Here is a 15,390-nt window from a genome sequence, read left to right as displayed (position 1 = left end):
CCGTTCGGAGCTCATCTCTCTCCGCTGACTCACAGTGCAGCTAATGGTGCATTTAATTGCCTCGCGCCTGTCCCCTCACGTACACCGTGGTCCAGCACCTGGGCTCCATCCATATTCTGCTTTCCGAAGGCCCTTTTATCTTCATTCCTCCGTTTTCACTGTTTCTCTAAACTGGACCTCTCGGACAAAGGTTCTGCTCTCCAGCAAATCCTGCCTGGCTCCCCTGCTCTCGCCTCTGGGTCTCCTGGCTTCCTTTCAGTCTGGAAGAAGATGGTGAGGCACAGTCCATTGCAGAATAAGGATCAAAGGAAACCAGCCCAGGAGCAAGCTGTGCTGAATTTTGCTTCCCCCAATGTTACAATCGCAAGGAACAGGGAGAGGAAATTTCCGACAGCACCCTCGCCACCTGCCTTCTTCCACGTTCTGTTTGAAGGCCTCTTCCTCAGGGATTTGGGGCTGGCTCTCTAATGAGGCCTCCTGAGATGTTTACCTCAGGTGGCAGGTTTGGGGAGGAGGAACCTCCCATGCTGCCTCAGGCCAGCGTCCTCCTGTTGGGATTCAGCCAGGGTCTCCTATCTTCTCACCACCACTTCTCTGTCCATCTGTCCATCTGTCCACCTCAATGGCATCCTTGTCCAACGTCCTAAAGACACACCCCCTTTCACCCCCAGATCTCTCTCTTTAGACATACATGGGAAGTGACACGGTCCAATTCTTGCGCTTTGGGGAGAATTCCTCCTTCTCTCGAGCGTTCAAGCCACCATCTTGGATTGTCTGTTGCCGGGGCAACCCAAATGGTGGCAAAGCTCTCAAGCAAGGTTACCAGCTCCTGGTTTGGAGCCCGTGCTTGGTGGGAAGAAAGATATTCCATGTTCTCTGTCTGGGAGGTAGACCCCTCCCGAACCCCCTGGTACTGAAAAAATACTAGTTTAGTTCTGTCTGAGGGGCTGGTTTACCCATGAAGCACAAAATAGCACATGTGTTGGAACTTCACTGTGCCTCTCCCCCCCCCCCATCAGGATCAGGGCTGTAGCCTCTCTCCTTCCCCTTTTCCCTCTTTAAGGACACTCGGAGTGACACCCCTTTCAATTGTATTCTACTAGGGCCCTGCAGATCCTGAAGCTGGCTCTGGTGCTACGGGTCCTGCAAATCCTTAAACCACTCCTCCTGTCTGGAATGAAGAAAGTCTAGTAATCGCCTCGGAGCCTTCAGATTCAGCCCCTGTCCAGTCCAGTCTTTTGCTCCTCTTTTGCTCCTGTTTCCATAGCTCCATTGCTCAGATTAAAAACTGTCTCCATTTTCGCGTCAGAAAACCATCGGTGTCCATTGTCCAGACCCCAGAGTTCCAAAAGGGGACATGCGAAAATGCATCTCACTGTGAGAATTGCTTCCTGTAACTTCCTTTTCCAAAGCCTTTTAACTTCTGGCCTTGTGCCCCCATCCTCACCAGAGGAGAAAAGCGCCCATTCTTCTTCCTTCGGCTTCGTCGATGACAGATTCCTCACTCCCATCTGCGTTCCGTGCATTTAAAGAGTGGCTTTCGAATCACACCGACAAGACTGATCAATACCCTGCCCGGAGCGTGTGCATTTTGATGATTGTCCCGGAGGGCTGGTGGGGGACCCGCAAGGTCACAAGGTGCCGCTTGGCAGAGCAGGCGGTCACCCGCGGCTCGGATTTGTGAGTGAGCAGGCAGGAGGAGATGGAAGCACGCAAACCGAGGCCGTGGCGGTGCTTCGAGAGACGGTTTTGCTTTGTGAAGAGGAGGAAAATTGTTCCAATTTTCCCCTAAACACTATCATCAGAGGGACCTCGTTTGCTGGCGTTGACCGACTGAGCGGTGCAGAAGTGAAGTCCAACTTGTCAGCTGCCAGCGAAGAATAACGTCGCTCTTGGAGAAGAAAAGGACTCGCTGGTTGTTCAAGAGGGAGATTTTGTAACTCTGGGAGATCTCCAGACCCCATCTGGAGGCTGGTAACCCTAAGCGTCATTTGGTGTTCGAACCAGTTTGAAACTAGTTTGAATGTGTGGTGTAGATGCAACTGAAGGGAGGTTTGTCCCCTCTGCCCCCTGCTGGTTTTCATGGAGCAAAGTCACTCTTCTTGCTCCGATGCTCTTTCTGGGGAGTTTTCTTTACTCCCAACTGTTGACCTGATAGGAGGGTCCCCAGGATCCACAAACCGGGCCTTGACCTCCCCCCTTCCCAGAACCACCCTCTTCCCCAGCCCCAAGCCCCACTCCAAGTTTTCAAAGCTCTTCCCGTCCTTTCCCTCCCCGCTCACTTCAGAGATACATAACCAGCCGCCAAGGCCGAGTTTGGATGCGGGAGGGTAGAAGAGCAGGAGTGAAAGAGGAGATTTGGACTGTTTTAGTCGCCTCCTTTCTAAGCTTGTGATCTGAGGTCCTCTGAGATTAAGAGATAATTGCCATGGCAATCGGCACCTTTTATTAGCCTGCCTCAGTTGGTCGTTTATAGGCTGTTAAAAACCACCCGTGAGAGGGAGAATTGAACACCTCGGCCTGCTCCTAGCCAAAACCTCCTGAACAGAGGACCATGGGGTCACCAGCTCATCCCCCTAAGCCTTCTGGGTAGCCTGATCTGCAATGCGGTTGGACGACAATGCTCAAACTTAAAGCTCCCTGGATGCCCAGACCCCACCTCAGAGTCCTTTGGGATTTGTCGATCAATTTTTGGCCCTGGAGACCAGTGGCCAATGCAGGGGGGTGATATTGGCTCTGAGGAACCAGTGGTTCACCTCAGGATGACAGTTTCATGGGCATGTGTGGTGGGTGACTACTCTGGCTCATCAACCAGGAGTAGCCTCAGGACCCCGGTCCTGAGGTGAGGGCCAGCCGGAGTGGTTGCCTAGCAATGGCCTACACTCGGCACAATTCAGCCTCACCCCTGTCAGGGAAGCTGGTCCTCCAGGAGGTAGGCCTCTTGAAGGAGGGCCTGTGGGTCAGGCAAGCGAGGGACAGCCACCGCATGGGGTGGTTCTGTGCATTAGCTGTCTAGGGGGAGGCAGCATCGCCATCTGAAGGAGGTTTTGCCCAGTCTCACCAAATTGGTAATCGCTCCTGCCAAGCAACCCAGGAGTGTGGGACAAACCCTCAGGGAGGCAGGAAGAGAAAGGGACCGGACGTTTCCCAGAGAGTCTCCCTCATAAGGGCCAGGAGTCAGGCCTGGGAGGACAGGTTAGGCCTCCTGTTAGGGAACTGGTGACAGGAGAGGCCCACAGGGGTATTGTGAATGCTTTTTCCTCTCGAGTCTAAGGCCTCACCCAACCCTGGCAATGTCACAGAAACTCCCACCCTGGTAGTGGACACCTTCCACGGGCATACAGTTAGCTTGGTGCAAATAAAATCTGCAAGTGGATGGATCATGGCCTCATCCAGCTGAACTCCTGGCCTGTTTGTGCGAAGGTCTGGGTGTCCAAATATCCCAGCTCCGCAGCAGGGATGCAATGAAAGCACACACTGTCTTGTTCTCGGTTATAGGCGGGGAGGCAACCCACATCGTGCCACAAACAGGGAGAAGCTTCTCCCGAAGTACTTTGGAGGGGGGGGGTTTGAAAATGAAATTTCCCTATTAGCCATGAGCAAGATCTTCACATCTCCGAACACAATGTCCCCGGCACTCTGCGTATTCCTCTCTCTCTCCTTAGCTGGGTGATTTGTTTGGAGGAAGAAAACCTCATTCGATTAGCAACGTGCAGCAGCCACTTAGGTGTTTATGGCTCTTTGGGGAGACAATTTGCATGTCGTCGCGGATGTGACTGTCTTTTATCATTGGTGGGGATGGTTAAAAAGAGAACGGAGGTGCATCTATCAGGGAATCAGGATGAGCTAGCGGGGGAATTGGTCTCTGGTGGGAAGGACGGGGCTGGGAACGAGTCGTCCTGGGGGGAAGGGGAGGAGAAATGAGCTACAGCAGGTGGGTTAGAAGTCCCAGCAGCTGAAGGGCCCGAATTTCAGTCTAGCAGGTGCTGTGGGTGATGGCCACATGCATCATATTCACACACACACCACAATGTCACAGGGCTTTCTGGGGACAGCAGTATCCTTTGAAAGTGTAAGCCTCATGTCATGGCTATTTGAGACTGTTAGTTGTAGGGTATCAATGAGATGTCAATAATAACCTTTCAGCGTCAGCTGTCAAGGTCTGATTCTTTGTATGGGAGCGTTGCGGGCCTGAGATAATTGCTCGCTGTGTGTATAGATCTGTCATAGGTGGGAAAGCAAACCCATACCACTTTCTGAGCTCCTTGGACCACCAGCATGCACAGATTTTGCTGTAACAACAACATCGCTTGTTCCCTGCTTGCTTACGGGCAGTCCAGAATTGCTCCAATCTTTGGGTGCTCCTGTGCCTGGTTTTCCTTTTCTCTGTCCTACTTTGCCTCATCTTGCCTTGGCAGTCCTCCCCACAGACCTCAGACTACAGCAGAGAGCCCACTGGATGAGCAAGGCAGAAGAGCAGAGTAGCTAGGGAGACCATTTATAGCCCACCCTTCCTCTAAGGAGCTCAGAGTGGCTTCCGTGGTTCTCCTTTCCTGCGTTTGTCCTCACAACAGGTCTGGGAGCTAGGTGTGACCAAACAGAAGTGACTGGCCCAAGAGCAGAAGAGGTCCATGGTGGAGAGGAGATTCGAACCAGCTAAACTACCCATTACAGCAATCAGGCTCTGTGGGTAGTAAAGGGATGGATTTGTTTGAAATTAAGGAGCCATTCTGGTATAGTGAATATAGGACTGGGAAGACCTAAGACCCTATCAGTAATATAACAACATGCTAACTGATCCTCTTGTCCAGTTGAGGTCCACCACGAGGACTTCAGATCAGGCATTCGCAGCAGTTTCCATGCTCAGGATCCCAAGTGTGCAAGGGCTGATTCAGGACCATGGAGAGCGCCTTCCTCCCCAAGCCGTTTTCCCAGCTGGGAAAGGCCACAGGGAGCCAGTAGTTTTTCCAGCAGGGAAATTCACTAGAATTTCCTAGAATTGTGCTAGAAAAGAGGCTAGAAAAGGAAAGAGGCTTACAATCACCTGCCCTTCCTCTCCCCACAACAGGAGAGGCTGAGATAGTTTAGAGAGATCTGTAACTGGCCAAAGGTCACCCAGCTGGCTATGGGTGTAGAAATCAAGTCCAGTTCTCCAGATTAGAGGCTGCCGCTCTGAACCACTACACCACACTGGCTCCTAATTCATCCGAGTAGGGTATTAATTATTCCGTACATGATACCTGCGAAGGGATGATAACGATGATGGTTTTTGCAAGCATCGCTGCACCTTACAAAGGGTGTGATCTTCACTCTTGAGGTGAGAAAGAAGAGCGACACAGAAATAGACAAGGTGCATTGTAAGCAACGATGCCATTTCTAAAAGCCTCTAAGAGCGCTTTGTCTATGAGCAAAATTGTATCATGATATGAGCCACAATTAGTTCCATTGGCCCAGTTTGGGCCCTGGAGCAGTATCTCTAGTTCCGTTCCCAAAGTTATTGCTTTTAGAAGCTACACAGCCCACACAGCAGATGAGCTTTGCATTTTATGTCCCCTGACTGCTTTTGCACCTGCACAGTAGGTGAAATCAATCTTCACCCAGCATTGTGTTAAAGTCAGGATGTTAAAGTGCACAGATCACTCAGTTTGTCCCTGGTTTGCACCTGCATAATAGGAAGCACCATTTAAATGATTTTCTCTTTGTCTCTGATTTGCTCCTGCTTTTGCACAGTAGGAAAGAGCATTCAGAGGATCAGTACTTCATCACCTGTTTGCTCCTGCACAATAAAAGCACCAATTAAATGGCCTTCAGTTTGTCCCCATTTGCTCCTGCACAGTTAGAAGCACCATTTAAATGACCTGCAGTTTTTCTCCAGTTTGCTTCTGAACAATAAGAAGCGCCATTTAAATGCCTTCAGTTTGTTATCAGTTCGCTTTTATGCATTCAGAAGCACCATTTAAATGGCCTGCAGTTTGCCCCTGCCTGGCTCCTGTGCAGTAAGCAGAGCCATTTTGATTACTTTTTCTTTGTCATTAGTTTGTTTTCACACAGTGAGAAGCATCGTTGAAATGACCTTCAGTGAGTTCCTGGTTTGTTTCTGCACAGCAGGAAGCACAATTTAAAGTCCATACTGGATACAAAGTTCAACAGCCACCATAACGCAAGCTATTAAACATACGACTATAGCCCCAACTAGTAAGCAATAGATTTTTTCTTCCCCATGAAATCCTTTCTTTGATCACCATGCAATCTGAGCTTGGCAATTTCATGGATCCCTTCTCTCTAACCTTTCCAGGTCAACATAACCTCTTTGTCCCTATCTGCCCGGCTGGAGCTTTGCCTGTTTTTCGCAACTTGGCAAATTCCTTTCCTTGGCTCATTACAGTTTGCCAAGGAGAGCCGAGGTCTTCTGTTAGAAGGCAATTAACAAAATATTAACTGTTAGGATGTCGGAGCTCACCCCAAAGCCTTTAATTGAGTCTAAGTGCAGGCAAGGACTGGCTGGCATGGAGCCAGACCCAAAGCCGGAGGCCAGGGCTGGCCCCTGAGAGCAAGTTGAAAAAGTGAGAGCAAGTTGAAAAATGAAAGGGCCGTCTTCCTTGTTTGCTGTCGCCCCTACAGAATAAGGAAACAGATCATGTAGGCTAACTAGTAAATACTGGAGCAGCAATAAAAATTCCAAACTGCAGCCAGCTGCTTAAGAGCTGCACTGCCAGTTCCTTGTGCTCAAAAGAGATTAGCTCTTGTTTGAGAGAGGGTGCTGTGTGCTGGTCAGAGTGTTGGACTGGAATTGGCTAGACTCTGGTTCAAATTCCCTATTCTGCCAGCAAAGCTCACTGAGTGACCATGGGCCAGTCATCTGTTCCTAGTCTCTCTTCTGCAGACCTGAGTGTCAAACATCCCTCAAATAGTCTCCAAATAACATTTATTTTTATTTCATTTACTTATAGCACATCTTTTGCACTGAGACTCAAAGTGGATTGCAGAACCAGGCTGCAGAGAATTCAAATTAATGGTTCAGTGACCTGTCCTGGATAGCCCAGATTCCTGAAGCTAAGCAGATCAGTACTGGAACAGGAGACCACTAAGGACCTTACAGGGTTGTCATAAATCAGCTGCAACTTGATGGCAAAAAAAGCCCCAAAACACAATACTATTAGCCAAAGGGGGGGGGGGGGCTTTTTGAGGTAAGGCATGCAATAATCCAGGAAGCAGGCAACAAAGTTCGAAGGAAGCATTGCAGTCAAAGGAAAGGGAGTTATCCTTATCCATGGTTCCTCTATATATTTGCGAAACGCCCCTGTGGGAGGAGCTTGTCCAGGGTGTCCCCGCTTGGTTATGGGCCAATCAGGCACCCTGATTGGGCCAGCCCCTTTGCTTGCCACCCTCCCTAGCAGCATCCCTCACAGGGTGCCTATTATGGGGAGAGGAAGGGAAGGCACTTTAAGCTGCTCAGAGGCACCTGAGGCCTGCTGGGTGACTGTGGGCCATTAACAGTTCTCATAGAACTCTCTCAGCTCCACCTCTCTTCCTTTCTACTTCCCTCTCTCTTTGCTATTCCCCCCTCCCCCCTGCTAGCACCCATTGTAGCAGCTACAACGGGCTTTAATTCTAGTATAAAAATATCTTGCAATAGGCTACGAACCATCTCCCTTATCAAACTGCTTACCTTGGCATACAGTTCCGATCCCTTTACTAAAACGCCCTCCAGTTGCCCGGCGTTGGTTAAACATTTAATTTCTGCATTTGACATTCCGATACCTGACAACTCATACAGGACAGCAGCACGACTGGATCTCATTGCTGGGATTTGACAGGGGGAGGGGAAAGCCCCCAAACTGAGTCATTGAGCCTAATGAAACTAGCGACGGAGAAACATTTCCAATTTTCTTCCTTTCGGGGTTCATTTATATCTTTGCCGGCTGTTTCGGCCCTCAGTCTTTCAAAGGCAGGTATGTTGCTTTGTTTCTACTGTATTCTCAAGCTATAGATTTGCATTCCCAATTTATATAACATGCATATACATGATATGTGTTGGGGTGGGAAGGGAAGAGGCTCCAGGTAGATTATATTCTGCACAATTGCACCACTTCTGGGGGGTTCTCAAAGCCTGAAGGAAATTCCAGGGGTTTCTCAACTGTAAAATGTTGAGAAAGGCTGGGACAGACTAACAATGAAAGAAAATGTTCTACCACTCCTGCAGCTGGTTCGATGTTTGAAATCCAGCTGGTGCAGAAGTCAGGGTTTCCTCCTGAGCCCCCCAGGGTGGTGGGCATCTTCCCCTCTTGCTCCTCTCTGCTGGAACGCTTCCAAAATAAAACCTTGTGATCTTATCGAGAGGCAAAGACCCTGAAGAGCAGAGGGGAAGTGCAGATAAAAGAAGAACACTGTGAGGTTTTTTTTCTTATTCTCAAAAGTTTGATGAGTGGAGGAGGAGGGAGTCCCCTCGGCTGTCTCCTCCTTCCCCTCCTTCCCAGGTGTCACAGCAGTGATTTCGAGGCAGGGCTGAGACATCCATAAATCAGCTCTCTGTCAGCACAGCCAAATCCGTTTTCCTTTTATTTCAACAGTATATTTCCTATCTGGCTCACTTGGCTTGAGATTTATAAAGAAAAATATGAGCTTGTCTTGATAAAAAAAAAAAGTCAGTACTGAAGAGGGAGGAGGGAAAAGATACTTTTCTTCTTCCAGAGTTTCAGGGGAAGATTATATAAGGCTGCATGGCCCAAACTTACAAGAGGTGAGGCATATTTATTTTTCCTGCTCATCCTAACCCCAGGTGCACATTTTCCACCCACGCCTTCAAAGTTTTGTTTCTTGAGGGTGTGAAAACCGTAGCCCTCCAGGAGTCTATCTGCTGTGACTCTCTGTGAGTCATTGTTCTGGGTGTATCTCCTTATTTGGAAGGGTTCCTGTAGTGATTCATCCAGAAGTGCAATCAGCAGCTTGTTTTTCTTTGTTTCCCCCCCCCCGCAGTTTTGATGCATCTCTGCATTGAGACACCACCAGGCCCTGATAGACTATCTGATTCAGAGCATCCCTGCACACATGGAGGGGGAGTGGCAACTGGCAACAACATGGGTAGAGTTCATCCAGAGGATTGGAAACACTGGAAAAGCTAGCATTTTTTGACTATTTCCTAAACGCTATCATAAGTCAGCCCTGGGCATAGGAGGACTCCTCAGGTGTCAGCAAAGAGTTTGAAGCACAGTCTCCGGAGAAGAGATTCTACAGAATGTTAATCTTCTGACCACAAACCTCCCACAACTGAGCCATCAGCCCTGCCAGAAAAACAAGTACTCAGCTGACCAAAGGAGCAAAGACAAGAATTTAAAGGGAGAAGATGTAGTGCTCATCTATAGGTTTGCTATTGCAGCGAAATGGAAGAAGAAGGGAGATCTTCGCAGGATGAGGGCTGAAGGCAGGCAAAGACCCGGCTGCTGGAAGGAATTCCAGATTCAGGAATTGGGGGTTGCCGGGACCGATATAAGTGGTTTGCAGCAGCAGGTCAGCATGGGTGCAACGTGGTCCACAGAATCCACCTGGTCTGCTCTGAAACATTGCCCTGGGCCTGTTGGACTGCTTCCAGAGCATGTGTTGACCCTCTACCTGCCTCACAGTTTGTCCCAGCCTCTGACCATGCTCCTGGTTGCTGCCTGCCCTGACCTTAGGTTGTATTCTGACTATACTTCTGACTGCTGCCTGTCCTGAACTTGGACTACATCTCTGACCTAGGACTGCAACCGCCTGGTGCCATGCCTCTCCTGCTAAGCAGCACAAACACATGTGCTCTATGGTCATGATCCAGTCATCTTGTGCTAACAGCAGGCAGGCCTCAAAAGTCCCTTGCTTGCTGGGGTCACCAAAAGTCCCTTGCTTGCTGGGGTCACACGCCAATTGCAAATGGCGTGTAAGGATGGAATTCTGAAGAGAACATCCAAAACATTCAAGCAGATGCACCCAAAAAGATTTAGGGATCAACCAGTGGTACTTCGTTGGCTTGCACAGCTGCCTTCCCACTACCCAAGGGTGACCTTCGATCCCTACACAATACGGCTCTTCACATATCCCTCACCTTAGCACTCCTCTTGTCCTCCCTTAGTCGGCTCTCCGCCCAGAATTGTTCTGAAATATCAGGCTCAGCCTGTTTGATGTAGCTGTCTTTTGGGATCGAGCCCTCTTTGCCCCAATGAGATCTGTGCTTCCCCCTTTGCTTTCCCCTGCCAGTTCTTCCTTTCCTTGGGGCCACCTGCAGCCACGTCCCCCGGGACAACCCGATGGCCAAGCAGCATAGCCAGAAGCAAAAATTCAGGACGTCTGATCACCAGCCGGAAATGAAGGACAGTGGAAGTTCTTTATTTGATTCCATGCTGGATGTTACTGCCCTAGCAAGAGAGAGAGGGGGGGAAATATTTTCGAGGTAGAGGCATTCAACAACTTCTGAAAGGAAGAGGGTGGGGAGAGTTATTTGCTTCTCTCTTCGTGGGGGCGAAGCGCGTTCTTTGTGGCACAATGGAAGATTCGGGGGTGGGAGTTCACAACCTCCGCTGCGCAGACAGACCTGAATGTGCAGCGAGCACAAAACTCTTCAGGGTACCGGCAGGTGGGGCTTCTCCTCCCACCAGCCCTCTGCACCACAGCTGGAACCCAGGGGCTGCCTCGATATCCCTGTGGGCAGGGGAGAAAAGAGAGAGAGAGCTGCCTTTGTGTTGGCAAGAGTCGCTCAGGAGTTCTGCGGAAGAACATTACTATAGAAACCATCAGCCCTTTCTGCCTGGCAAAGGTAAAATCGTTCAAGCCAGGTAGGCGAGAAATCTATTCTTATCCCGGTGCGTGGGGTGGCGGGGTGGCAAGGTGATGTTTGTAGCTCCCCGGGCCTGAAAACATCCCCTCGCTCGTTCAGGCCTCCTGGAAAGAAATGCCCACTTTTTCTCGAAGCCCATACGGGAGCGAAAGCGATCCAAGAGAACAAGAACCGGGCTGCGTGAGGTTTTTCCCGTCCAGATGTGAAAGGAGGCGACCGGATGAAAAGAACGCCACATGCTGCGGTTCTTCCTTTTTTGTTTGTTTTTTTTGTGGTTCTTGTTTTTTTTACGAGGCGAGCACAGCTCAGGATGGTACATCAAAGAGCACACCAATGAAATGTGCCAGGTGGCGCTCTGGATATGGGTGGTGGGGAAGACTTTCAAGCGTCCTGGCTGATGGACAGAGATAGAAGGCTGGCACAGCTGTGCCGGTGAAAGGTCAAAGAAACAGGAGCTAAACAGCGCATCTCCTCTGTGCAGGTCGATTCGAAAGAGGTCTACGGATGGTCCAGATGCAGGGTGGTGGTGTGGGACGTTGTTATGAACATTGAGCTCGTGGTCTGCAGTGGGGGTGGCCAAATTGCGCCTCTCCAGTTGTCCACAGACTATGATTCTCATGGGAGGAGCAGGGGCTCATGGGAATTGTAGTCCATGGACATCTGGGGAGCCACTGTTTGGCCACTCCTGGCCTAGAGGGTTCTTGTGTGGTCAAGCACAGCTCTAGAGGCAAGGCCAACATAGGAAACGATGCAGAGGGGCAGCGGGCACCCTCCTCAGTAAGGGGAGATTTGACTTGCTTCGTTGAAGGATTTTGAATCCTCATCAGAGCGCCTTCCCCTTTTGACCCAGTGCTGAATTTCCGAACGTTTGCTGAATCTCTCAATTCAAGGGTTGGTTCCTCTCGGTGCTTTACCACTGAAGGTTGTAATGATCGTGATTTCAATCCATTAGCGTGAAGAATCAAAGCTGTTGGATCCGTAAAACGCCCCAGAAATACTGTCTGGGGGGGGGGGGGAGAGAAAGGCTAACATTATGTCCGTAATCTTTTTATCACCGTGACCTTTCAAAACAGGTCTCCCTGGTCCCACCTCCATAATTTGGATGAGGAAAGCCTGGCCCACCATATTAAGGGAGCTCGCAGGCAATTCTGCGGGATCTGGACCTTTGCGGCTGTGGAGGTTGTGCAGCGGAGTTCTTTCTCCCGCCCGCTGCAGCTGCTACCGAGGGTGTGTGATGTATGGGTGACATTTTATCAGGTATAAATCAGCTTGACGGAGACACTAGAGAAATGGCAAATTTTTTTTAAATGAATGTACTCAAAACTTCTTTATTGGAGAGAAAAGCTCAAAGTGCAGAGCTCTGCAAGAAGGAAAAGGAAATCCGGGCCTGATGAGCTACCCACCTGGCAGAGACTCCTGGCTCTCTGAGCTTCAATGCCTGCTGGAAGGGGCAAAAGGAAAGGGACATTTATGGGAAAGAAGAAGGTTTGGGGGAGAGGTCCATGGTCAACACCCCCACCTCCAGACTTACCCTGGCCTAGCAGATCCCAAATGGCTTAGCCATTTCTCTCCCTGCTGTTTTTTCACCCACCCATTTCCCCTGAAGCCTGGGGGACGTGCTTCTACAAGTCCCACAGAGGGAGGGGGGACCTCTAGGATCTTGGGATGAGGTCATTTGCATCACTGACCACCTGAGAGTGGTGCAGTGGTTAAGAGCGGATGCCTCTAATCCGGAGAGCCAGGCTTGATTCCTCACTCCACATGCAGTTAGCTGTGTGACCTTGAGCCAGCTACAGTTCTCCCAGAGCTCTCTCAGTTTCACCTCCCTCACAGGGTGTCTGTTGTGGGGAAGGAATGTGCTTTCTTGCATTGGACTGGAAGCCAAAGGTCAATGAAATGCCACGCTGGCAGCATTCCACCTGACCTGCTGCCCTTACTAAGCCTCTGCCCAAGCTGGGTTTTTTCACCCGCCATCTCAAAACCATATCTAGATTGTTTCAGATTGAAAAGAAACCATTCATGTTCGAACCAGACCATTTTCCCCCCGCATGATTCTCCCCTGCTTCCCCTCTCCGTTGCTGTTTCCACAGGTGCCCTGGTCTCCAGAATGGCTTTTTCCTTCTTTGAATAGCAGAAGAGACAGAAGGCTCCACCCCCCAGCCCCCAACCCGGATTTATTTAAATAGCTGTCCGTGTATTTCGACAGCTGGGTTATGCTCCTGCCCTGTTCAAACCCCAGAGCAGAGGTTCTGTCCGCCGGTCCCTGAAGGCTCAGCCCTGTCCCTGTTCACGAGTGTTCGGTTAGCAGCGAGAAGGGAATCGATTTCGCTGCACGGAGTGAGGAACAAATGGAAAGTGGCAAAAGATCTCGTACAAACCGTTCCCCGGGCCCCTTGCAATAAAGCAAGTGCCAATGGGAATGGGAAACAAGGGCTACTCTTTTGAGAAGCAATTTCGAGACGACAACGCACAAATGTTCCCTGGCTCTCATCGCGGCGGCCGCCCGTCCGTGTGACAACAGCCTCTGCCTTTTCAGACCCTGCTGTTTGTACCATTTCTACTGCTGGAAGCGGGAAGAAATCGCTTGGAGTGGGACGGAGCCCCTGGAGACGAGCAGCCAGACGACGCCCAGCGCGTAAGATCGGCCTGCTCCTGAATGAGACTTTCCATCTATTCCAACTGGCAGCCGCTCTCCAAGGACCTTCACATCACCGCCTGCTTGGTCCTTCTATGGAGAAACGCTGGGGATTGAACCTGAGACCTTCCGCACGCAAAGCAGAGGCTCCTTCACCGAGCTGTGGCCGTCCCCCAAAAGCTTTTCAGGGCATAGAGATAAGCAAGGAGCAGGGCTCTGGTTCCGAGGCAGGAAATCCCCAGTGCCTTGGGAGCACCTCCAGCCAAGTCACCTCCTGGCCTCATAACCTCTTGCTGCAGAAGCCAATCCGCCAGCCGTTTTGATCACAACGAACACTGCGGTGTCATCTCTGAATTTGTGCAGCGGTGGTTTCTGGGTGGTTTCTGTAGTGGTGGTTTCGTGGTCGTCCTGGGCAGGATGGTGGCTCAGCGTCACAAACCTGCGGAGAGAATGTTCTCACCAACAACTGCGGTTGCAAATGGGAAAGCAGCAGCTGCCCCCTCACCATGTTTATGCCACAATGGGCTGGCGACAGGATGCCTTCTGTGATCGTTTTACACCAGCGTTTCATTAATGTAAATTATACGGTTTCCCGCACCACTCTAACTTCTTGAGGTTCCTTTCTTACCGACATTGTTCACTCTTTCCCGCCCGCCGCCTCCCCAATTATAATGCATGCTTAATTCCTCCTTTTTTATGAACTTCAAAAGCTATGTTAACATTTGGGTAGGGCTGCCTATGCTGTGTGGAATGCATTCTTTTTTTTTTTAATGTTGTATTTGAAGGGGCCACCACCACCCCCCTACATACACACACACACACACACACACAAATTGTTGCCTGCCTTGAACCAGATGCCAGCTACCCTTCCAGAATGGTATCGCAGGGTGCATTCAGATGTCAAAATCCAAAGCAATGATTGCAACTTTCTGCGTGCTCCTCTTAGTCCTTCTATGCCCCCCAGCCCACCCGACCTCCATGCCAAAACGCTGATTCCAAAGCTTCCGCATTTCTTCACTGTGAAATTCAGGCACTTTGACGCACTGGGGTTCGTTTTCCCTGAACGGTACAGAATTCTAAACTGGCCCCTTATTGCTTGCCAAAGTAATTTGCCGTCTTCTGACGCATCGTTCACTCTCGCCAGGCTCTTTCCACGAGCAACGTGGTCTCCTGTGAACACCCCTGTGTGTGTCTCTGAACCGGTCGGAGCAAACGGCCCTGCTTATCCCCCATCACCGTTTTGGCACATCATTAGGACGCAATGTCGACTGGCACGCTGCCTCTTGCTGTCAATGTCAGGCTCCTCTTTCGCCCGAGTTAAAAGGAGGTAGATACATCAGACAGCAGGCCTCTATCAAGAGAGGCTGTTTTCTGGGCACGTCTGTCCTTCCACAGAGCTCATGAGAAAACAAAAGTTTGGGCCTTTTCTTTCTTCCCCTAATTAAGGCCTCGATGAAATGTTGCAGGGTGCAGGCTGTGAGCCACTCGATTTTTTGTTCTCCGAATCGTCTGCCTTCTCCCCCGGGCTTTTCGTCTTCCCTCTTGACAGAGCAGCACCGAAAAGATGGAAAGCAATGACTCCGGCTTTCTCCCTGTCTCTCTTCCTTTCTAGCAAATCAATATTAGTTATTATTTGAGAGGGGACAGTTCTCCATTGCACAAAGGATCAGGGCCCTGGAAGAAGTGAGTGGAGAAGAATTTGTTCTGTGAATACAGAGATGGGATTGGCCTTTAGCTAATGAAGACAAAGGGAAGCATGTGTGTCTCGTTCTGCAACCCAGCCACCCAAATACTGCCCCAACATAAGAATCATAGATTCTGTGACTTACTCTGTGGAATCTTGAGTTTCAGGGAGAAAGGTGGACCTTAAAACTGATAACCAAACAAACTTTGCCATCCAAATGCAGACAATGAGGACGAGAAACTTGACTCATTCTTCCCAGATTTAGTC

At 50.1% G+C, this 15,390-nt stretch overlaps 1 long non-coding RNA gene across 4 annotated transcripts in view; it reads left to right on the top strand.

Moving 5' to 3' along the window:
• Window positions 1-14,030, top strand: part of LOC143824726 (uncharacterized) — a 62,675-nt gene extending 48,645 nt beyond the window's left edge. For 2 of the 4 annotated variants that reach the window (XR_013226847.1, XR_013226851.1), the window contains exons 8-9: window positions 8,977-10,783; window positions 12,895-14,030. This is a non-coding gene — a long non-coding RNA (uncharacterized LOC143824726). Of the gene's footprint in view, window positions 1-1,103; window positions 1,450-8,976; window positions 10,784-12,894 lie in introns of those variants that run through there. The other 2 variants (XR_013226849.1, XR_013226848.1) reach the window with 2 other exon arrangements.
• Window positions 14,031-15,390: the final 1,360 nt, after the last annotated feature.

This window comes from Paroedura picta, chromosome 15, assembly GCF_049243985.1.
Source record: "Paroedura picta isolate Pp20150507F chromosome 15, Ppicta_v3.0, whole genome shotgun sequence".
NCBI lineage: Eukaryota > Metazoa > Chordata > Lepidosauria > Squamata > Gekkonidae > Paroedura > Paroedura picta.
Note: the sequence above shows the minus strand (reverse complement) of the source record. Positions and strands in the feature narration are given on the sequence as shown.